At 36.0% G+C, this 24,146-nt stretch overlaps 1 protein-coding gene across 3 annotated transcripts in view; it reads left to right on the forward strand.

Moving 5' to 3' along the window:
* Positions 1-24,146, forward strand: part of FZD3 (frizzled class receptor 3) — a 99,017-nt gene that overhangs the window by 45,319 nt on the left and 29,552 nt on the right. The gene's annotated exons all lie outside the window — the stretch shown is intronic.

Below are 24,146 nucleotides of genomic sequence, written 5' to 3' on the forward strand. Positions count from 1 at the left end.
TGTTTATGAATTTCAACCTGTACATTAAAATTTTAAAGTGAAGATAATGAACAAATACATTGTAGAAAGAATGTAATGCACGTGTTTCCATAAACATCTTCTTTTTAAAAGATGACTTTTACGAGTCTAAGCTATGGGCTTTTAAGCAGTTTACTTCTGTTCTCACAAAATAGTTTGCTTGTTGATTGTTTAGAAGTCTACAGGTTTGAGAGCAAGAAGCACTTTACCAACTGATAAAAAGGCACTGTCTTTTGTGAAAATTTTACTGATGGTCGGAAGAGGAATTGTTTTAACAGTTTTGAAAAAATAATAGAATGCACTTGTATGAACTAGTTCATCCCTTAATTGGTCTTAGTTTTTCTTTTTTGCATGGTGAATATTTTATGATTTACCTTTGAGTTTAAACAGATCAGATAATCATAGTCATGAAATCATAGAATTTTAGGTCTAGAAAGAATTTGAGATAATTTATTCGTTTCCTTTATAATTTAGAGTTCTTAAACATCTGTCTCATTCGAGGCTTAGAAATGTTCGATGACTTGCTTCTTATATTTTAAACTGAGATTTCATTGCTAAGGGAGGAATGAAGCAAGGAAAGTAGTCCAGAATAGTTGATGCTAAGTTACGTCTCTATCTTAAAACCTTCTCTAGAACCTGTGCCCCTAGCTATCATCCTCCCTTCAAGACAAGTTTTCTTGAAACAGCAGTCTCCATTGCTGTCTCCTTCATCGTGTTTCAGGTTTGCTGTTAAAAGTACATCAGCCACCCTTTCATCTCCCCTGATCTTTATGTTTTAATTACCTTTATTAAAGTACTTAGGTATTGTAGATAATTTTTGTTTACTTGTCTCTTTCCCCTGCTAGACAGTGAACTCTTTGAAAGCAAGAACTTTTTTCATATTTTTATATTTATTTTTATTTTAGTGTTTATTTTTGATAGAGACAGAGTGTGAGCAGGGAGGGGCAGAGAAAGAGGGAGACACAGAATCTGAAGCAGCTCCAGGCTCTGAGCTGTCAGCACAGAGCCCAATGCGGGGTTCAAACTCACGAACCATGGGATCATGGCCTGAGCTGAAGTTGGAAGCTTAACAGACTGAGCCACCCAGGTGCCCCTTTATTTGCATAATTTCTGAATTCATATTCTGTAGGTTAGTAGATGATAACATTGAGAATGTGGCTATAGATGGAGAAAAGACATTTTCAAGAACTGGTAACAGTGGTACTGGGGACAAAGTGTGATTAGCACTTAATGCTTATAAATATTTAGTGACTGAGAATGCCAATTCCCCTTCTTTTATTTTGCGGTATAAACAGTCCTACACAAAATATTTTTATTATTGTATAAATATTAGCTCTGGGCTTTTAAAAAAAAACAACTACTGAGAGACCAAAAAAAAAAATAATAATAATTGAAATTGAATTTCTTGGCAGAATGACTTATTGAAAACTCTTAATATTAGTTTTCAGACCTGAAGCCAAGTAATGGAATTTTGCCTTTAATGAGAGAGAGATGGTAGAATTACATCATATATGCTTCTCTATATAACTTATTTAGGATTCTAAATATATGTTATCTTAGGACTGTTAAAGAATAATATTTGACTATGAAATGATGATCTAAAAAATACCAAACCTGAAACATGTAAATTGATAAATTAGAGTAGTTGGGATGTCACTGTTTTCAAGACATTCCTAGAATTCTTTCAGTATCTTTTTAAATTTTTTTTATTTTCTAATATATATATTTTTTTAACATTTATTCATTTTTGAGAGACAGAATGCAAGCAGCGGTGGGGCAGAGAAAGAGATGGAAATACAGAATCCAAAGCAGGCTCCAGACTCAGAGCTGTCACAAAGCCCGACTTGGGGCTTAAACTCACAAACGGTGAGTTCATGACCTGAGTCAAAGTTGGATACTTAACCAGCTGAGCCATACAGGCACCCCTATGAGCATCTTTTTTTTTTTTTTTTAACGTTTATTTATTTTTGAGAGAGAGAGAGAGAGAGAGAGAGAGAGAGCGCGCGCGCAAGCGGGGGAGGGGCAGAGTGACGGGAGGCAATCTGAAGCGGGCTTCAGGTTCTGAGCTGTCAGTACAGAGCCTGACGTGGGGCTCAAACCCATGAACCATGAGATCATGACCTGAACTGAAGTCAGACACTTAACCAACTGAGCCACCCAGGCAGGCACCCCTGTCAACATCTTTTTTTAATGTTTATTTATTTATTTTGAGAGAGAGCCAGCATGAGCGGGGGGAGGGGCAGAGAGAAAGGGAGAGAGAGAATCCCAAGCAGGCTAGCCATGCTTGTCAGTGCTGAGCCCAGTGTGGAGCTCAAAGTCACAAACGACGAGATCACGACCTGAGCCAGAATCGAGTCAGACACTTAAAGACTGAGCCACCCATGCACCCCTCAGCATCTTTATAATCAGTTTGAGCTACACAGAAATATATGTGTGTGTATGCATCTTTTTATGGTCATGGGTTAAAAAGTGTTTTTCATTTCCAGCATATAGAAATAACATTGGAAATGAATACTGAAAAGAATAGAGAATGACTTAACAACAATAACATAGTTATTAAGCTGTAAACCCTAGAACATGAATCCCAGCTTCGTATCTTACTTTCATTATTTACTAGCTTTATAACCTTAGGCCAACTTCACCTCTCTCTGCTTTATTTCCTCATCTGTAAAATGAATAATAGACTGTAATAGTAGTAAAATAGTAATAGATAGATAATATTAGGTAGAAATATAAGTAGGATCTATCCCCTGAGGTTGTTCTTAGGAGTAGAGAGGCACACACACTTAGAAGAGTGCCTGCTACATAATAAGTGCGTGGATGTTAGCTCTCATTTTCTTCACCTATTATTGTTCCTACTGTTATTTACACACATTTGTGTGTATATATACATATATGAATATGGGCTTCTTAAAACCATCCAGTACCAAGCTTTACCAAATGATGTATTTGCTTCATGCTTTGTTTATTTAAAATTTTTAAGTAAGCTCAACACCCAACGCGGGGCTTGAATCACGACCCTGAGATCAAGAGTCACACACTCTACTGACTGAGCCAGCCAGGTGCCCCTTGCTTCAGACTTTTGAAAGAAATCTTTACAGATTTGTCTGAAGCTCCCTATGTACCCTTCCCCAGGCCTCTTCACCTCTTATTCCCTACCCAGAGGTAACTGTCATCCTGAACTTGAGTATGCCATTTCGTGAAAGTCTATACAACTGCCAATATGTATGAGCTATAGTAAAACTTTGTTTTACATAATATGTAATACAATGTACTATACTACACATATTTCTGTAACTTGGTTTTTTAACTTTTAACATTTAGTTTTTGAGATGTATTTATAGTAATGCTATAGCTCTAGTTTATTTTTTAAAATGTGTTTCCTTTTAAGGAAGTTTATATTGTAAAATGTTTTAAATATATAGACATATAGTAAGTAATATAATGGATGCTCAAGCATCCATCTCTGCTGAACTCTTTTTTTTGAATTCTAATCATGTAGATTCTTTTAAATATTCTTTGTAGAATTGTTGTCTGCAAAGGACAGATTTGTCTCTTGCTTGCTTTCTGGTTCTTACATTTTAAGATTTTTGCATCTATACTCATAAGTAAAATAGTTTATGATAATTTTTACTTTTCTTGTATTGTCCAGTTCTGAGTGTCAAGGTTATAACAGCTTCATAAAGAGAGGTGTTTTTTTTTCTTTAATTCTCTGAAATAATTTTTACAGCAAATAGGGACTATCTGCTCTTTGAAAGAGTTGGTATAGCCTCCTGTTAAAAACTGTCCTAATATCTTTAAAGTAAGAAGAGAGAAGTTGTGGAAGACACTAGGTTTTTAAATTACTATTTCAGTTTCTCAAATAGTTATATTTCTCCTTTTTAAATAAAATTATTTTTAATGTTTTTTTATTTTTGAGAGAGAGAGAGAGAAACAGAGTGCAAGCAGGGGAGGGGCAGAGAGAGAGGGAGACACAGAATCTGAAACAGGCTCCAGACTCTGAGCTGTCATCCCAGAGCCCAGTGTAGGGCTCAAACTCATGAACTGCAAGATCACCACCTGAGCCGAAGTCAGACACTTAACTGACTGATCTACCCAGGTGCCCCATAGCTTTATTTCTTCTTAGGGCATTTTGTTAATTTATATACTTTTTTTGAATATTATTTTATCTAACTTTTTAAATACACTGGTATAAAGTTATTCATGTATGTTTTGTGAATTGTTACCATTTATTTGTTTGTAATGTATGTTCTCTTTATTCTACCTTGATCAGTCTTGTTAGAGGATTATCTTTTTAATTCAGTTATTTCTGTGCTAATTTTCTTACTAATGCTTTTCTTAGAATTACTTTTTTTATATTCTTAAAAGCTTAACTCATACATTTTCAATATTTTCCAATTGTTTAAGTGCATTTAATAGTCATTTTAGGCTCTTCTGGGTGGCTCAGTTAAGTATCCAACTCTGGTTTTGGCTCAGGTCATGATCTTGCAGTTTTGTGAGTTTGATCCCTGCATCAGGCTCTGCACTGGCAGCATGGAGCCTGTTTGAGATATTCTCTCTCTCTCTCTCTCTCTCTCTCTCTCTCCCCCTCTCTGCCCCTCCCCCACTTGTACTCTGTCTGTTTCAAAATAAATAAACTTAAAAAAATTACCATAGTCATTTTAAATTTAACCAAAAAACTATTATTAACCATGTTGGTCACTCATTTTGTTTCTCATACTTGGCTCCAAGCATATTTGTGATTTTTTTTTTTTTCTTTTTGACAACCTTTTATTAATTCAAGTTACAGACTCTCTGGCCTCTTTTTCTTCATTGAAAATTTCCTAAATCTGATGGAAGGGGTGTATTTCACACTAACACCTCATGGATTAATAATTCTCAAGTACATACATTGTTTTTTTAATTTCCTGCAGTATGTATTTTTCCCCTCAGAGTTAGTATTAACCTTTGTCTTCACATTTACAGTTGCACCAAAAACCATAAGATAGCTAGGAATAAACCTTACCAAAGAGGTAAAAGATTTGTTTACTGAAAACTATAGAAAGCTTATGAAAGAAATTGAAAGCACAAAGAAATGGAAAAACATTCCATGTTTATGGATTGGAAGAATAAATATTAAAATGTCTATACTATCCAGAGTAATCTACATATTCAGTGCAATCCCCATCAAAATAACATCAGCATTCTTTACAGAGCTAGAACAAACAATTCTAAAATTTGTGTGGAACCAGAAAAGATCCCAAATAGCAAAGGTAATGTTGAAAAAGAAAAAGCTGGAGGCATCACAATTCCAAACTTCAAACTATTACGAAGCTGTAATCATCAAGACAGTATGGTACTGCACAAAAACAAGACGCTCAGATCAATGGAACAGAATAGAGACCCCAGAAAAGGACCCGTAAATGTATGGCCAAGTAATCTTCAACAAAGCAGGAAAGAATACCCAGTGGAAAAAAGACTTTCTTCAGCAAATGGTGTTGGGAAAACTGGACAGTAAGATGCAGAAGAATGAACCTGGTCCACTTTCTTACACCATACACAAATATAAATTTAAAATGGATCAAAGACCTAAATGTAAGACAGGAAACCATTAAAATCGTACAGGACAAAACCAGCAACAACCTCTTTGACCTTGGCAGTAGCAACTTCTTACTAGGCATGTCTCCAGAGGCGAGGGAAACAAAAGCAAGAAAGAACTTTTGAGACCTCATTGGGATACTAAAATCTTCTGCACAGAGAAGGAAACAAACAATCAAACGAAAAGGCAACCAACAGAATGGGAAAAGGTATTTTCAAATGACGTATCGGATAATGAGTTAGTATCCAAAATCTATAAAGAACTTCTCAAACTCAACACCCAAAAAATAAATAATCCAGTGAAGAAATGGGTGGAAGAGATTTACAGATACTTTTCCAAAGAAGACATCCAGATGACTAACAGACACATGAAAAGATGCTCAGCATCACTCATCATCAGGGAAATACAAATCAAAACCACGATGAGATACTACCTCACACCTATCAGAATGGCTAAAATTAACAACTCAGGAAACAAACTTTGGCAAGGGTGCGGAGAAAGGGGAACCCTTTTGCACTGTTGGTGGGAATGCAAACTGGTGCAGCCACTCTGGAAAACAGTATGGAGGTTCCTCAAAAGGTTGAAAATAGAGGCACCTGGGTGGCTATTTGGTTGAGCGTCAGACTTCAGGTCACGGTCTTGCAGTTCGTGGGTTCAAGCCCCACGTTGGGCTCTGCACTGACAGCTCAGAGCCTATAGCCTGCTTTGGATTCTGTCTCCCTCTCTCTGCCCACTTTTGCTCACTCTCTCTCTCAAAAATAAATGGATAAACTTAAAAAATTAAAACTAGAGCTACCCTATTACCCAACAATTGCACTACTAGGTATTTAGGATACCAAAGGTTACAAAAATGCTGATTCGAAGGGACACATGCACCCCAGTGTTTATAGCAGCACTATCAACAATAGCCAAAGTATGTAAAGAGCCCAAATGTCCATTGACTGATGAATGGGTAAAGAAGATGTGGTGTATATACACACAGTGGAATATTACTCAGTGATCAGAATGAAATCTGGCCATGTGCTACAACGTGGATGGGACTAGAATGTATTATATGAAGCGTAATAAGTCAGAGAAAGTTATATGATTTCACTCGTGGAATTTGAGAAACAAAATGGATGAACATAAGGAAAAATAAGATAAAAACAGGGAGTCAAACCATAAGAGACTTTTAAATACAGAGAACAAACTGAGGGCTGCCTGAAGGAGGAGAGTGGGGGGGATGTATTAAATGTGTGATGGACATTAAGGAGGGCATTTGGAATGAGCACTGGGTGTTATATGTAAGTGATGAATCACTAAATTCTACTCTGAAACCATTATTACACTATATGTTAACTGCCTTGCATTAAAAATACATATATAACAAAAGATTATGGTGATGGTTGCACAACTCTGAATATACTAAAAACTCTCAACTGTGCACTTTAAAAGGATGAATTTTATGTAAATATATATCAATAAAGCTGTAAAATATTTCAAAAAACAACAAAAACATTTAGCATAATAGTTTAGAGGCTATTCTGGAACATAGTGCAGGCGTGATTAAAGCTTTAGTCTGTGTGTGAATCTCATTAATTCTCTTGTGACTCCTGCTTTTCAATCTTGTTTAAGTAATAGATGTTGAATTAAATCTTGCTTGTTCAAAAAAAAAAGTGCTGTAAATATGAAGTCTTACTAGTATAAACTTCGTTTTGGTTAAAATCTGTTATCTTGATATCCACAAGAACCATATGAAATAGATAGTATGGCTTCATTTCTGACACTAATGGGAGGAAGGTGAAGCAGTAAGAATAATACAACTTACTCAGAGTTACATTAATAAACTGTGTCAGGGGTCAGCAAACTGTAGCCCATCCAAACTATAGCCCACTGACCAACAATAGCACCGGCCATCTGGGTTAGTTTTCTTTTTTTTTTTTTTTTAATTGTGGTAAGATATCCCCAATAAGTGATAACATAAGATTTATCATTTTAACCATTTTTAAGTGTACAGTTCTGTGGCATTAAGTACATTCACATCGTTGTGCAACCATCACCACTGTCTATCTCCAGAAACCTTTTCATCTTCTTAAATTAAAAACTCTCTACCTGTTAATCATTAACTCCCATTTTTCCCTGCCTCTCTACCTCTGGCAATGATCATCTACTTTATGTCTGTATGAATTTGACTACTCTAGGTACCTCATATAAATGGGATCATACAGTATTTGTCCTACTTTATGATTTTTTTTAATATTCAAGTATTAGAATTTGTATTTTTTTTTCATTTTTTTTAACATTTATTTATTTTTGAGACAGAGAGAGACAGAGCATGTACAGGGGAGGAGCAGAGAGAGAGGGAGACAAAGAATCTGAAACAGGCTCCAGGCTCTGAGCGTGAGATCGTGACCTGAGCTGAAGCCGGACGCCTAACTGACTGAGCCACCCAGGCGCCCCAGAATTTGTATTAGTTTTTATTCAGAATTTTCCTTTAGAGGAATCATATAGACTTATGAATTGAGCACCGGAGATCACAAATTCCTATTTGAAGTCATATCACTGAGCATACCTGAAAGAATACTTAACAGCCTCTGATAATAATTCCTAATGGGAAGTTTTTTAAATGTATTAAACAATGATGTTGTCCTTGGGGTAGCCTCTTCAGGTGACTTAACATAATATTTGAGTAAGTTGGTTCTAAGATAAGTAAGGTTGCGGGGAGCCTGGGTGGTTCAGTCAGCTTAGGTCATGATCTCACAGTTCTGTCTGTTCATGGGTTCGAGCCCCACATCAGGCTCCACACTGCCAGTGGGATTCTCTCTCCCTCTCTCTCTGCCCCTCCCCTGCTTGCTCTGTCTCTCTCTCTCTCAAAATAAATAAACTTAAAAAAAAAAGTTAAAATAAGGTTGCTTAATAGTCATTTTGCATGTTACTGAAGTTTCAAATATTTAAACAATAGGTTTGTGAAGTAGTTGATCATTGTCTCAGAACACTAATTGCATTTAATGCAAATTGCATGTATTCGTGTGAAGAAATAATTTGAAGGAAAATGGGCTGGTGTAAAGTCTCTAAAATATTTAAAATACTTCATGCCAACTATTTAGCAAGAATGATTTTTAAAAATGTATTAAATAGTACTTAAGAGGGGCGCCTGGGTGGCTCAGTTGGTTAAGTGTCCGACTTCGGCTCAGGTCATGATCTCACAGTTCGTGGGTTTGAGCCCCGCGTTGGGCTCTGTGCTGACAGCTCAGAGCCTGGAGCCTGTTTCAGATTCTGTGTCTCCCTCTCTCTCTGCCCCTCCCCTGTTCACGCTCTGTCTCTGTCTCAAGAATAAATAAACATTAAATTTTTTTAAATAATACTTGAGAAAGTAGTATTTAATGCCTGAATCCAGAATTAATTATGAAATTTAGCCTGAGTTGTCAGAGTGGTGCATATTTTATAGCTTAAGATCAGTAGAGTATATTCCTAGAATATGTTTCTATCTTATGTATTATTTAAAGAACACAATAATTTTCCAGGTACTTGGGGAGTTTTTTTCTTTAAAAATAATTCCCTCTATTTAGTGCCTTCAAAGAAGCTTAAAGCATTTTATAAAATAGTTAAAGTCTCAAAGATTGTTGATATTCTTAGAAAGCCATTTGAACATAATATATTGGTTAAAAAATGGGCTTTTAAGTCATATTGGCTGGCTTTATGTTCTGCCCCTAACATTCTGAGCTCAATTCCTTATGTAAAACACAAACAATAGGTTAAATATAGTAATATTTACCTCATGGGTAGCTGTGAAGATTCAATGAACCAATAAATTTAAACCTTGTAGTAGAGTGCCTTGCACAAAGAAAAATTTCAGTAATGCTGTTACAAGTACATAATAATTGAGATTTGAAGAAAGATTATCCCTATCCTTCATTTTTTTTCTTTTAAGCATTCATTTTCAAAAGAACACGTGTCCTTTCCTAAACTGCCCCTTTATTTTTTTTAAATCTCTTCCATCCATCCAATTCAGTGCTCTATGTCTCAAGGAATTTTGATACTAGAACCTGTGTTTTGGTAATAGAAATATGTTACCATGATACAAGCAGCTTAGCTAAAACTGTCACTTTCACATTAGAGCCATTTGTAGAATTCTGAAAAAAAAATCTTATAGCAAACAAAAAATTGTATTTGAATTAAGTCACACAAGGGAACCCATCTGTTATTTATCTAGTCTTGATCTAGAAAAATGCAAAAATAGCAGAATAACGTCAAATCTAACTTATGATTTTAGCTTCATTTTCTGATAAGAGTGCTTCACTTTACCAGGCAATTCCCAAAGGTATCAGCAATGCCTATGAAAGGACCATAGGGGAAATGGGTAATATGGGACACTTCCCACAGTGAGTAATTCTGTGTAGATATATATAGTACTACCAATCTTTTTTTTTTTTCTGCTAATTTTTAAAGTGGTAAATGTTGCCTGTGACTTCCTAGCACCAAATTAATTTTTCCTCAGATTTGTTCAGTGTCTGTAGTGGAGGAAAAGAGAATTCCCTGAAAAAATATATTCCTTGTACAAAAATATATAAAATATTAAATATTAAATTTATAGAAAACTATTAATACTATCATATATAGGTTGTAAAATGCTGTCACAATGGCACTTTTGGATAAATAGATTAAAACATACAAGTCCCTATTATTCTGGCTTCTGTTACACTGCCATATTTGTTCTCTCTGGGGATTCCATTTTGTTCTTGGTCTGTATCAGACACCTTTCTGACTTGCTAGGTTGAAGGATATTTCCGAAGCCTTCTATAAAATAAACTGATAATCAGTGCGTGTTGGATGCTTGGGCTGGAAGACTATTTTCTGGAATACCTACAGAGTTCTTACCAGTGGGGTTACATGTTAATGGTGTCTATTCTAAATTCATTATGTTTATTCTAAAACCTGTTTATGTCAAGTAGTATGTGTTACTTCAGTGCAGAATTGAATTAAATAATAGGTAAACCAGTGAAGAATGGATTGGAAAAGAAAGCATTATTTTCATGAAACTTAAGTTGACTGCTTTGGAAAGACTTGATGAAGTCAAGTTGCTTTTTAAAAAGATTGAAGTTAATATAGGCAAGGTGAAGTGTTAAAGGTTGGGTTGAGGAGAAACATCAAGGATTTGCACATAGATTGCTTTATGAGTATTTGAGTTCTCTGTTCACCTTAAAGAAATAGAAACTGGAAATCATGGATGGTGAAAAGCTTGTAACATCTAAGAAATAACAAATATTAATTAGCAGATCAGCAATTAAAGAAAAAGCCTTGACCTTACATCAGATGATTAGCTGTTAATTCCAAATAAATATATTTTGTGTGTGTGATTTTTTTTTTAATATTAACCACCTGTCCGATTATGTCAAATATGAAATCTTCCATTTTGTATCCTTTAGTGAATCACACCTGTTTTATCAGTGACCTTATATATTTTATCAGGTGACTGAGTTCACTGATATTTTCAGATTTTGCTAAAGAAAGAGCTAAGAAGTTTGTCTCTTAGTAGAGCACTAGCAAAATTAAAAATACACTCAACTTCCTAATGACAATAAGACTCCTGACAATATGTCTGAATGTCAGCATCAACAATTAAAGCCTGAACCAATAAAATCTGGGGACAATATACTATTTGAGACATCACTGATCTTACATGATTTAGGAGAGATCACCAAATGGTTCCCCACTTCAAAAATATAAATTGGAACGAGCACAGTAAGAAGTTAGGGCTGGTCAAACCGGGGCTCTCAGGCAAATGGAAGGGGAGGGGTTGTCTGAGGGTTGGTGGTGGAAATTGAGACCTGAGCCAGCTGGGAAGTTAAGGTTAAGAAAGGGAGTCAAGTACTCCTTGTGAGCCTAGATCGCCAGAGTCAGAGGTTTAAGTGTTTGCAAGTTAGTTCTATGTCCTGGCAATCAGCAGAAGCAAATTCTTTTCTGCAGGATCCCCACTGAGTAATTAACCAAATAGCTGGCAATATAATGCTCCCAAACACATTAGAAGACAAGCCCCTATGACTGAGTCATTCCTATGACTGAGTCATTCCATATAACAACATCAAACTTAGAACCACAGATACTGAAATTGTGAGATAATAATAGATAAGTATGTAATATTTATAGAAATAAAAGGTATAGTCACAAAGATTACCAATCTACAAGAAACTACTTGGAATAAATAACAGTTTTTGTTTAAAAAAATCAGATGTCTAGAAACAATTTTTGAAATAGAAACAATTTTGAAATGCAAAACAGTTTAGACTGCTGTTTAAAGAGAAATTTAACTGTGTATGTAGGTGAAAAAGTTACCCAGAATGCAAGAAGAGAGGGAAAATATGAAAGTGATATTAAGAGGAATGGAGGACAGAATGAGAAGTTTAAAAAGAGGAAAATTAGAGTCCCAAGAAATGAGTTGCTAGAGGAGAAAACTGAAATAATGCATAGGAGACAATATTTAAGGAGGTAATGGCTGTAAATTTTACAAAACTGCAAATATGTGAATCCATAGATCAAGGAGGTACTATATACCCCTAGCAGAATAAATAAGAATAACACTTTTGTGAAACTTTTGGTCAGCACCAGAGACAAAAATCTTGAAAGCAGTAAACAAAGAAAGGACAGCTCATCAAAAAAAAAAAAAAAAAAACCCAACCCAAAACAACAAAAAAGACCAACAGAATAATAGCAGAGTCCACAACAACAATGAAAATAGAAGACAGTATAATATCTTTAAATATGGAGAAAAACTTCAACCAGAATTTTGCGCCTTGTGAAACTGCTGTGGTAAGCATGGAGATGCACTGCCAGATCCCCTTCAAAGAAAGACTCTCCATTGCAGGATGTGTGGTTAGCAGACACCCTTTCAGCTGCAGAGAGCTGCCTTATCTGACTTCATCCCTTCCTGGGATGGCCTGCAACTACCAATTGTTAGCGTGGGCTGAGAAGCCCTGGCGATTGGCCCAAAGTGGGACATTTTAAAGGTCATTATTTGCTCCAGGACTCCCTACCAGTTAGTGGAGGCTTTTCTGAGAATTCATGGCAGGTCACTTTTTCCTTTCCTCAGTCCTGCTTCCATGGAACCCTTTGCTTCACAGGTCTCTTCCTCATAAATGCCTTAATACCCCAAAATTCAATTCTGCATCTTCTAGAGAATTCAGCCTGTTCTCAAGAACAAGGATGAAATGAAGCCATTTCCGTATAAACAAAAACAGAGTTTATCACCAAGAGACTTGTACTAAAGGCATTTCTAAAGGTTGTATTTCAAGAAGAATGAAATGATCTCTGAGGGATACTAGATGAAAGAATGACAAGGAAATAAAATTGGATATTAAGCAAAGCAAATACAGTTTCTGTAAAATCCCAGTAACTGCATAATTTGGGGTTTTTATATACCTAAAATCCAGTGGAAAAAAAAGTACAAAAAATGTATGTAGACCATCATTGGGTTAATGCTTCAATCAGTGAGTTGCATCAGAAATCAATTATTCCAGAATCCCTGATTAAATGCCCTTCTCTCTTTACCCTTTTTTGCTTTCTCTCCTGCCCCCTCCCCCATTGGCCACTTGTTCTTCAGAGGTTTGGGGGTTTTTTTCCTGATTGTTTTTTAACTTTTTGAATAGGTGCTATGTTAGAATGATTAATAATAGTAAAAATGTATAGTGGTATAGTGAAAAGCATTATTCCTACTTTTATTCCTCATATTCTCAATTTTCACCCCGTGTCCATAGCTTCTTGTATTTATATACAGAATTTTTTTTTCCTCTGAGACTGTCTTGAGAAAGACATAATATACTTAAAAGAGCTCAGCGCACAGAAGTCACCAGATTTAATTCCCTTCATTCCTTAACCATTTTGACCTTAAGATCCAGAAAGCATAATTAACCATGTATTTTGATGCTAGGTGTCATAACTTTTGCTTTATACCTGTAAACATAAAGTAGCACCATAAAACCATATTTCATGCATGTCTTAATGAAAATTTCAAAGAGCTTTCCTAGCCTTGGCCTAATTGAAAGGAAAACTATTTTTTAAAGTGAATGTGACTAATAGAAACTCATGCTTTCTGGAAAGTGATTCAGGTGTTTCAGAATATATTCATGAAATTGAAAAGTTTGTGCCTATTCCAAATGAAAATTGTTTTTATCATTTTAAGTATTAAAATGTAAGATCAGGTTTTTTTAATTAAGGTATAATTGACATTAGGGTGTACAACATAATGATTCAATGTTTGTATATACTGTGAAATCACCACAATAAGTCTAGTTAACATTTATTACCATACATAATTATAACAGTTTTTTCTTAGGAAAAATTTTAAGATTTACTCTTAGTAGCTTCCAAATATGTGATACTGTAGCATTAGCTTTAGTCACCATGCTATATATTACATCCCTATGACTTATTTTAAAACTGGAAGTTTGTACCTTTTGACCCCCTTCACTCATTTCTTAACTACCAATCTGTTTTACCAATCTGTATCTGTGAGCTTGGTTTTGTTTCTTGGATTCCACATATAAGTGAGATCATATGGCATTTGTCTTCCTCTGTTTGACTTATTTAGCATGATGCTGTAAAGATCCAATCATACTGCCACAAACGGCAAAAGTTCGTCCTTTTGTATGGCTGGCTAAGATTTGTGTGTGTGTGTGTGTACACACCACATTTTCTTTATCACTTCATCTGTCAGTGGACACAGGTTGTTTCTGTATCTTGATATTGTAAATAATGCTGCAGTGAACACGGGGGTGCATAGATCTTTTCAAGTTAATGTTTTCATGTTCTTTTGAGAAATACCCAGAAGTGGAATTGCTGGATCATACGGTAGTTCTAGTTTTAAGTTTTTGAGGAACCTCTACACTGTTTTCCATAGTGCCTGCACCATAGGGAACAAGGGTTCCCTTTTCTCCACATCCTTGCTGACGCATTCTTGCCTTTTTGATAATAGTCCTTCTATCAGGTGTGAGGTGATGTGGTTTTGATTTGCATTTCCCTGATAATTAGCTATGTTGAACATCTTTTCATGTACATGTCTGCCGTGTCTTCACAAAGCTGTCTCTTCAGATCTGCCCATTTTTAAATTGGATTGATTATTGTTTTGCTTTGAAGTTGTATGAGTTATTTATGTATTTTGGATATTGATCCCTTATCAACTATATGATTTGCAAATATTTTCTTCCATACAGCGGGTTGTATGGAAGCATCCTTTTGTTGATGCTTTCCTTTGCTCTGCAGAAACTTTTTAGTTTGATGTAGTGCAACTTGTTTAGTTTTGCTTTTGTTACTTTTGCCTTTGATGTCAGATCCCAAAATTTATTGCCAAGACCAAGTCACGGAGCTTACTGCTTGTATTTTCTTCTAGGAGTTTAGTGGTGTCAGATCTTACATTCAAGTCTTTAATCTATTTTGAGTGCTTTTCTGTGTATGGATTAAAACTGTCTAGTTTTCCTGACACAGTTTATTAAAGAGACTATCCTTTCCCCATTATATATTCCTAACTCCTTTGTTGTAAATTAACTGACCATATATGTATGCATGCGTTTACTTCTGGGCTCTCTTTTCTGTTCTGTTGATCTGCATGTCTGTTTTTATTCCAATACCATACTGGTTTGATTGTTATAGCTTTGTAATATAGTTTGAAATCAGGGAGCGTGATGTCTCCATCTTTGTTCTCCTTTCTTAAGGTTGCTTTGGCTATTTTGTGTTTTGTGTGTGTGTTTTAGGATTATTCGTTCTATTTCTGTGAAAATGCCATTGGAATTTTGGTAGGGATTGCATTTAATCTGTAGATTTTCTTAGGCAATAATGGACATTTCAACCATATTAATTTTTCTAATTCATGAGCACAAGTTACCTTTCCATTTATTTGTCTTGCATTTCTTTCATTAATGTCTTGTTTTATTAATCTGTAAATCATGAGATTGCAGAGCAATTTTGAGGAGTTTCAAATAACTCATTTTTGAACATGGTCTATCCCCTAAATAGTTTTTGCAAGGCTGAGGAAGTTGATCTGTTGTAGTAATGCTTGGCAAAATCTAAACCATGTTTCTGTTACATTATTTTATACTTAATGACATACTAATTTAGTTTCTTTAGTTAATATTTTGGAAGAGAGAATGGAACTTTTCAGAATGATTTACCCTTTATTTGTTGGGGGGAAAAACTAGTTTATTTTTTTAATCTAAAAAAGAAAGATTATGCTTTTCACAAGATGAATGGGCATCATTATATTGTGAATGAACATGAGAATTCTTTATGTGCATCAAGATCAAGTGTAAATTCTACAAAGTTTTTAATTATTTGCTTCCCAGTTATTGCATACATATTGTAAAGTATATGTATATAGTATACTTTCCATTTTCTAGTTATTTCTAATTTGTAAGACTAAAGTGACATCACAGTGATTATTTTTTCTCTCAGATATAATTTGGATGAAAATTCAAGATGTTGTGCTTTATTAATCAAGTGTAACTTCTGAAGAAGTGATTTTCATAATGCCATCAAAGCAAAACAATGGTAGACTGGAATGAGATAACTGGATTATTTTTCTTTTCATTTTAAGTTATTGGATAAATTTTGGCTTTAAGCCTTAACCTCATTTGTGGGTTTTTATGAAGTTAATTAAGTAATAGGCACAATATATCAAGATGTCATGATAAATTTTTGAGATAATAATACTCTGTGGTTACCTTTCTGAGCATTTACTAGTTAATTCCTTCCTAATCAGCTTACTGTATTTATTTTCACAGGGTTAGAAATAAGTCAATAGGCCAAAGATTGGAAAAGATAAACTTGGAAAGTAAAAGGAAGATGCATAGATACAGATCTAATGAAAGAAGTGAATTACCAATTAGCTCTCTACTTATCCTACATAGTACTGCTTTGGTGCCTAGGTGGCTCAGTCTGTTAAGCTTCTGACTTTTGATTTCAGCTCAGATCATGATCTCACGGTTTGTGGGATTGAGCCCTGTGTCCGGCTCTGTATTGACAGTGTGGAGCCTGCTTAGAATTCTCTCTCCTCTCTCTACCCCCCCTTGCTTGTGTTCGTTCTCTCTCTCTCAAAATAAATGAACATTTAAAAATAAATAAATAAATTTTAGAACTGTTGCCACCCCGAGAGGAACAAAGTATTGTAATTATAGGATCCTTGACTTCCTTTTTGTCTTTTCTTTTTAAAAGTAGTTTTAAATGTTTCTGACATACAGAGATATATGAAGAGTAAACATCAGATACCAATAGATTTGTCAACCACTTAATAAATAAAACACTACCAAAACCTCAGATCTCCTTCCCTGATTGAAACTCTCTTCTAAACTATCATTATTTAGGGGCGCCTGGGTGGCGCAGTCGGTTAAGCGTCCGACTTCAGCCAGGTCACGATCTCGCGGTCCGGGAGTTCGAGCCCCGCGTCAGGCTCTGGGCTGATGGCTCAGAGCCTGGAGCCTGTTTCCGATTCTGTGTCTCCCTCTCTCTCTGCCCCTCCCCCGTTCATGCTCTGTCTCTCTGTGTCCCAAAAATAAATAAACGTTGGAAAAAAAAAAAAATTTTAAACTATCATTATTTAGAACTCGGTGTTTTTGTATGTTTACTTAGATATTTACTTACATGTATTTTTTCCTAAATTATATATAGTATTAGTTTATTTCATAACGTTATAGTGTCAAAACTATGCATTTTTTGCAGCTTGCTTTTGTCATACATTGTGTTTGTGAGATACGGTAATATATAGGGATTTATTTGCTTTTTCTGCTGTTCAGTATTCTGTTGTATGACTATATCACATGTGTTTATTTTGCTCTGGATATTCAGGTTGTACCTTTTTTCCTCTATTATAAATAATGCTGCTATGAATATTCTTATGAATAATGCTGCTATGAATATCCATTTGAGCTTCTCTAGAATATACACCTAAAAATGGAATTGTTGGGTCATAAAATCTGTGATTCTTCAGCTTTACTAGGATGTTGCCAAATTGCTTTCCAAAATGTTTTAACCAATTTAAAGGTTTTTTGTTTGTTTTTTTTTTTAATCATTTATTTTTGAGAGAGAGACAGAACAGAGCACAAGTTGGGGAGGGACAGAGAAAGAGAGACACAGAATCTGAAGCAGGCTCCAGGCTTTGAGCTGTCAGCACACAGCCTGACGTGGGGCTCGAACCCACGAACTGTGAGATCATGACCTGAGCTGAAGTTGGGTGCTTAACTGACTGAGCTACCCAGGTGCCCCTGGTTTAACCAGTTTAGACACCCCCATATGAAAGTACAGAAAGTTTTCATTATTTTACATCCTCACCATCATTTGGTGTCATCAGACCTTTTAATTTTGAGCAATCTTATTGTAGTCATTGCTATTTTAATTTGTATTTCCCTAATTTGAGAATTCCTCAAATTCTTTAATTTGTATTGCTAGTAAGATTGAACTTCTTATGTTCATTAACTGTTTAGGTTTTGTCTTCTGTGAATTGCTTTTTTTTTATACACACACACAAATATGCACACATATATTCTGGATTACAATTCTTTGTCAGTTTATACATTACAGATAGCATCTAGCTTGGCTTTTTACTTTTTTAATGGTGTCCTTTGTTGAACTGAAGTTTAAAATTTTAATGTAGATATCCATTTTTTCTTTGCTGTTTTTTTTTTTTTTTTAATGTATTTTAAGAAATCTCTACCTGAAGGTCATAAAAAATATTCATCTGGGGTCAACTGGGTGGCTCAGTCAGTTAAGCGTCCGACTTCGGCCCAGGTCATGATCTCACCATTTGTGAGTTCAAGCCCTGCGTTGGGCTCTATGCTGACAGCTCAGAGCCTGGAGCCTGCTTCAGATTCTGTGTCTCCCTCTCTCTCTCTGCCCCTTCCCTGCTCATGCTCTGTCTCTCTCTCTCTCTCACAAAAATAAACATAAAAAATTTTTTTAAATAGAAGAAATATTCATTTGTGTTTTTGTCTAGCAGTTTTAAAGTTTTGCTTTCCAGATTTATGATTTTTAAACTATAGAATTTATTTTTATATCTGGTGTGCAGGGGAAATACTATTTTTTAAGTATATAGATATCCAATTAGTGCTATTTATTTAGTCCATCTTTTTATCTACTGATCTGTAGTGCTGCCTCTGTCATATGTTAAGTTACATGTGTGAAACTTATTTCACTATTCCATGGTTTGTTTTCTGTCCTTTATTTTCTATCATTGTCTTAATTACCATAGCATTACCATAAGTCTTTATATCTGATGGGGCAAGTAGGTGACTTTTCAAAGCAGAATGAAAGGCAGATAGAGCAATGTAGTGTATAAGTGCACAAAATTTGGAATCAGAAGACCTGTATTCTAAAACTGTTGTCACTTATCAACATGATAGATTCTGCATGAGCCTGATCAATAGTTTATTTTTATGTGGGCTTTAGGGGACCACAGGCTTAATGTAAGTCAACATTTTTAATGAATCTTTTTAAAAATGAAAGCAAAACAGGCAGAAAATAACGTAAAAGAAGGTTATATAAGATGACATTAAATAAATAAAATGAAAGCAAACCTAATGCAATATGTGTTTCCATTAGTGATAGATTCCACTTGATAGGGAAAGTGGCCAAAGACTCCGCAACCTGATTCAAATCCAAAGTCTCAAAAACAATAATTGAATTTAGGTCACCACAACAGCCAAAAATACACCCTTGGTGGTTTTCTTTCTTTGTGAGGTTTTTTTCTCCCATAACATAATTTTTTCTATATAATTAAAAAGAACTTAAGTTCGGGGGTCTTTGGTGGATTATGGTTCTAATTTTGAAAAAAACAAAATATGGAAAAATATTTTTCATATTATGGTTGAATAATATCATATTGCAACGTTCTATTGGTTGAAATTAGAGTGGTGATAGAGGAGATCAGTTATTCAGAAGAGAGTGAATGTAGGCTTTTCACAGCTAGCCAGGTTGTTGTAGAAAAATTACAGTAATCAAGATACAGGGCTTAGAGTAGATGCTGATTGTCTCCCTTCTCTTCCTGGGATTCTCCTTTAGTTCCCAGTAAATAGACCAAAGAAATATGTCAGGTCAGTTTTTTGCATTATTAAGTTGATTTATTTTAGCATCAGTAGGAATATAGCATTTTATTATTTTTTTAACTTTTTAAAACTTACTCATTTTTTATATTTGGGGAGAGCATGTACATATGGGAGAGGGGCAGAGAGAGAGTGAATCCCAAGCAGGCTCCACACTCAGAATGGAGCCTGATGTGGGGCTTGATCCCATGATCCTGGGATCATGACCTGAGCCAAAATCAAGCCACCCAGTTGTCCCAGGAATATAGTGTTTTAAAAGGACAATTATAAACGAGACAGTAAAATTTCTTGTTTGTCTATTGTAATTATACCAGGAACTGAGGTATTTGGTGGGTTTTTTCCTCAAAAGAAAAAAAAAATCTGTAAGCATTCAGCTCAATATAGGGCTGTTTTAAAATAAAAACTGAACATTGTATTCCTTTTCCTTTATTATTTTTTTTTTAATGTTTATTTTATTTTTTTTTTTTTTTTAATTTTTTTTTTTTCAACGTTTATTTATTTTTTGGGACAGAGAGAGACACAGCATGAATGGGGGAAGGGCAGAGAGAGAGGGAGACACAGAATTGGAAACAGGCTCCAGGCTCTGAGCCATCAGCCCAGAGCCCGACGCGGGGCTCGAACTCACGGACCGCGAGATCGTGACCTGGCTGAAGTCGGACGCTTAACCGACTGCGCCACCCAGGCGCCCCTAATGTTTATTTTTGAGAGAGAGAGTGTGAGTGCGAGATGGTCAGAGTGAGAGGGAGACAGAATCCGAAGCAGGCTCCAGGCTCTGAGCTGTCAGCACAGAGCCCAAAGCAGGGTTCAAACTCATTAGCCTGGCTGTGAGATCATGACCTGAGCCAAAGTTGAAAGCTTAACCTACTGTGCCACCCAGGCGCCCCCCTTTTCCTTTATTTAAATATTTTTCTTTAGTGAGTTTTGCCTTTCTAGCTACTACAGATCCTGTTTTACATGCTAACTGCCTGAATTTTTTGTGTGTTTTACAGCTAGATAATAATGCATTTTCCTTCCTCTTTTTCCTTGTGTATAAGGGAAAATTCCTTTCCTTACAGCAATAGGTTGGCCATTCTTTTGCAGAGTCTTGGCCCTCTTGCTCCAGCACTCTTTGCATACGGCACGTTCACAAAGGTATTTCTTGAGTTGCTTTGTCACTGTATTCTGCACATGGGCAGGTGCTGATTTGTCATCCCTGGAATTTTGGTTTTAACCAGAATCTTATAATACAAAATATTCCATGTTATATCCCTCTGTCCTTCAATTCCTCACTGTATTGCCTTGCCTGATTGAAGATTTTGGTTGTTGCTGTTTTTACTGATTTGTTGTTGTTGACTTTACTGCTTTTTGTTTTTAGCACTTCTTCCCTTTAATTCAAGCATTTCTGTTATGTGGACAGTATTTCTGATTCATAAAAGGCAGTACAATGCAGTTTCAAACACTAAAGAAGTTAGAAGGCATGGTTTCTCACTTAGGATATCTTTTTTCCTCCCTCCCCTTACCTGGATAGTCTTGTCCAGTCCAGTGTTTTAGACTATATAGCCCAGCTTCATTTCTGAGTTCCAGACATACACACACACACACACACACACACACACACACACACACGACATTTCCTTTCAGAAATCTACAAGGCATTTGCAACTTAACATGTCTAAAACAGAACTCTTTGTTTTTCTCCTAAAACCTGCTTCCTGTGTCACATCCCCGGTTCTTCCCCCATTTAGTAAATTATGTTATGATTCATGAGTTGCTCTCACCCCAAATTAGGAGCCATTTTGAACCCTCTTTTTCTCACATACCTCATCACACCCAACCCATCAACTTCCAACCACCTTCACTTCTACCTTAGTCCACGCTATTTGATATTTCAACAGTGGCCTTCCAGTTCATCTTCTTGCTTCTATTCTTGTTCCTTTACAATTTATTTACAATAAATGACCAGGGTGAACTTTTTAAAACATAAATGAGGGGTGCCTGGGTGACTCAGTCAGTTTAAGTGTCTGACCAACTCAGGTCATGATCTCACAGCTTGTGAGTTTGAGCCCCGCATCGGGCTCTGTGCCTAGAACCTGCTTCCAATTGTGTGCCTCCCTCCTTCTCTGCCCCTCCCCCACTCACACTCTGTCTCTCTCTCCTTCAAAAATAAATAAACATTAAAAAAATAAAACATAAATGAGATCATATTGTGCCTTCAAACAAAACCCTCAAATGACTTCCTATTACTCTTAATAAAAAAGTCATCATTTTCTTTATTGCTTGCAGGGCCATTTATAATGTGGTTCCTGCCTACTTCTCTGACCTACTGCCTACCATTCTGCTTGCTTGCTCTGCTCTAGACACACTGGTTTCCTTGTTATTGATCTTGAGAAACAACAGATTTGTTCTCTCAGGATTATTGTCATTGCTGTTCCTACTGCTTGAAATACTCTCACTGCAGAGTATATTCCGAATCCCTGTTTAAATACTGTATTCTCGGGGCGCCTGGGTGGCGCAGTCGGTTAAGCGTCCGACTTCAGCCAGGTCACGATCTCGCGGTCCGTGAGTTCGAGCCCCGCGTCGGGCTCTGGGCTGATGGCTCAGAGCCTGGAGCCTGTTTCTGATTCTGTGTCTCCCTCTCTCTCTGCCCCTCCCCCATTCATGCTCTGTCTCTCTCTGTCCCAAAAAAATAAATAAACGTTGAAAAAAAAGTTAAAAAAAAATACTGTATTCTCAGAGATGCCTTTTCTCACTATTTTGATCTAAAATATGTGGCCCATGCATTTGCACCACCTCCAAAACCTTATCCCCTGCTCTGCTTTAGTTCTGAGTTTTTATTACCACCTGATATCACAGGATTTCTTTATTTCCTTGTTAATTGACAGCACTCCACCCTCACCCTGCCCCCACCTCTCCCTAGAATGTAAGCTCAGTGGAGCAGAGAATTTTCTGACTCATTTACTGTTAAATCTCTTGTACCAGGATATAGTAGGCACTCAGTACTTGAGTGACTGAAATAATTAGCTATATGACCTTGAGCAAATCAGTCTACCTCCCTACTTTGATTCCACACATATAAAACGAAGGAATTTGACTGGATAAGATCTCTGAAGAAGAGTATTTTAGACTGCAGATGACCAGTCATCTGGAATTGAAGGCAACCTCAAAGTCATTAAGTTAAAGCCTGCAATTTTTTAAAAATGATTTTATCAAGGTCACATTGCTCAGGCCAGTGCTCTTTTCACATTACATAATAGCTCTACTTCTGTACTCAAATCTGATTAGATCTCCCTCCATACCTTAATTACAGTTTTGACTAGTTTTAATTTTTAGGTTCTTGGCCCTCTTCCTATTTATTATGTGAGCCCTGTCTTTACATTTACAAATAATTGTTTTTCTTCAGTCATTCTTTTCTCACCATTCACTGAATATAAGCTGATATGATTTGAAGCATGCTTCTGAATGGTCTCATTCTTCCCCTTATCTTCCTCCACTTTTATAGGAACTTTCTCTTTTGTGAGTCAAAAGTATATAGTTCTGGTTAAAATATATGTGTTAACTACTATGATAGATTTTTAAATCATGGAAAATAACTTTTGGAGCAAAATTAGACATAATAAAAATTAGAGACTAGTCTCTAATTCCCCTAGAAAATTTTTCAAGAATAGTAGGATTACAGGGGTGCCTGGGTGTCTCAGTCAGTTCAGCATCCAACTCTTGATTTCGACTCAGGTCACGATCATACTAACCTTGAGATAAAGCCCCACCTTGGGCTGTGTGCTGACAATGCAAGCTTGCTTTGGATTCTCTCTCTCCTCTCTCTGGCACTCCCCTGCTCGCTCTCTCTCTCTCTCTTAAAATAAATTTAAAAAAACAACAACACTAAAAACAAAAAGATTAGGGGTGCCTGGGTGGCTCAATCAGTTAAACATCTCACTTGGGTTCAGGTCATGATCTCACAGTTTGTGAACTTGAGCCCCACATTAGGGGCTGCACTGTCAGTGCAGAGCCTGCTTGGGATTCTCTCTCTGCCTCCCTCTCTGCCTGTTCCCTGCTTGTGCTTGCTCTGTCTGTCTCTCTCTCTCTCAAAATAAATACATAAAGTTAAAAAAAAAAAGATTAATAGGGCTACAGGTTATTAGGATAAACCTTAGAATTTATCTAGTCTAATCCCTCAATTTTCACATGGGGAAATTTAACTGTATATAATAGCATTGGAAACACTGGAATAAACAAAGATAAATGGTTGTTTACTTCAGGACTTCTCAGAGCCTTTAATATATGAATATGCATGTGAATCTCCAAGGAGGAATTATAATATCCAATTGTATTTTACCACAGAATATCTTACTATGGATTATCTTTTAGTATCTTCTGGGACAGTAGTACCCATGTACCACATGTTTGAGCATTTATTAGATGTCAAGTGCAGTTCTAAGTACTTTACATGTTTCAACTTATTTTACACACTGTCTGTATTCATTTGTTCTTATTATTATGTGAAGATCTGTGTTCAA

This window comes from Leopardus geoffroyi, chromosome B1 (genome assembly GCF_018350155.1).
Source record: "Leopardus geoffroyi isolate Oge1 chromosome B1, O.geoffroyi_Oge1_pat1.0, whole genome shotgun sequence".
Taxonomy (NCBI): Eukaryota; Metazoa; Chordata; class Mammalia; order Carnivora; family Felidae; genus Leopardus; species Leopardus geoffroyi.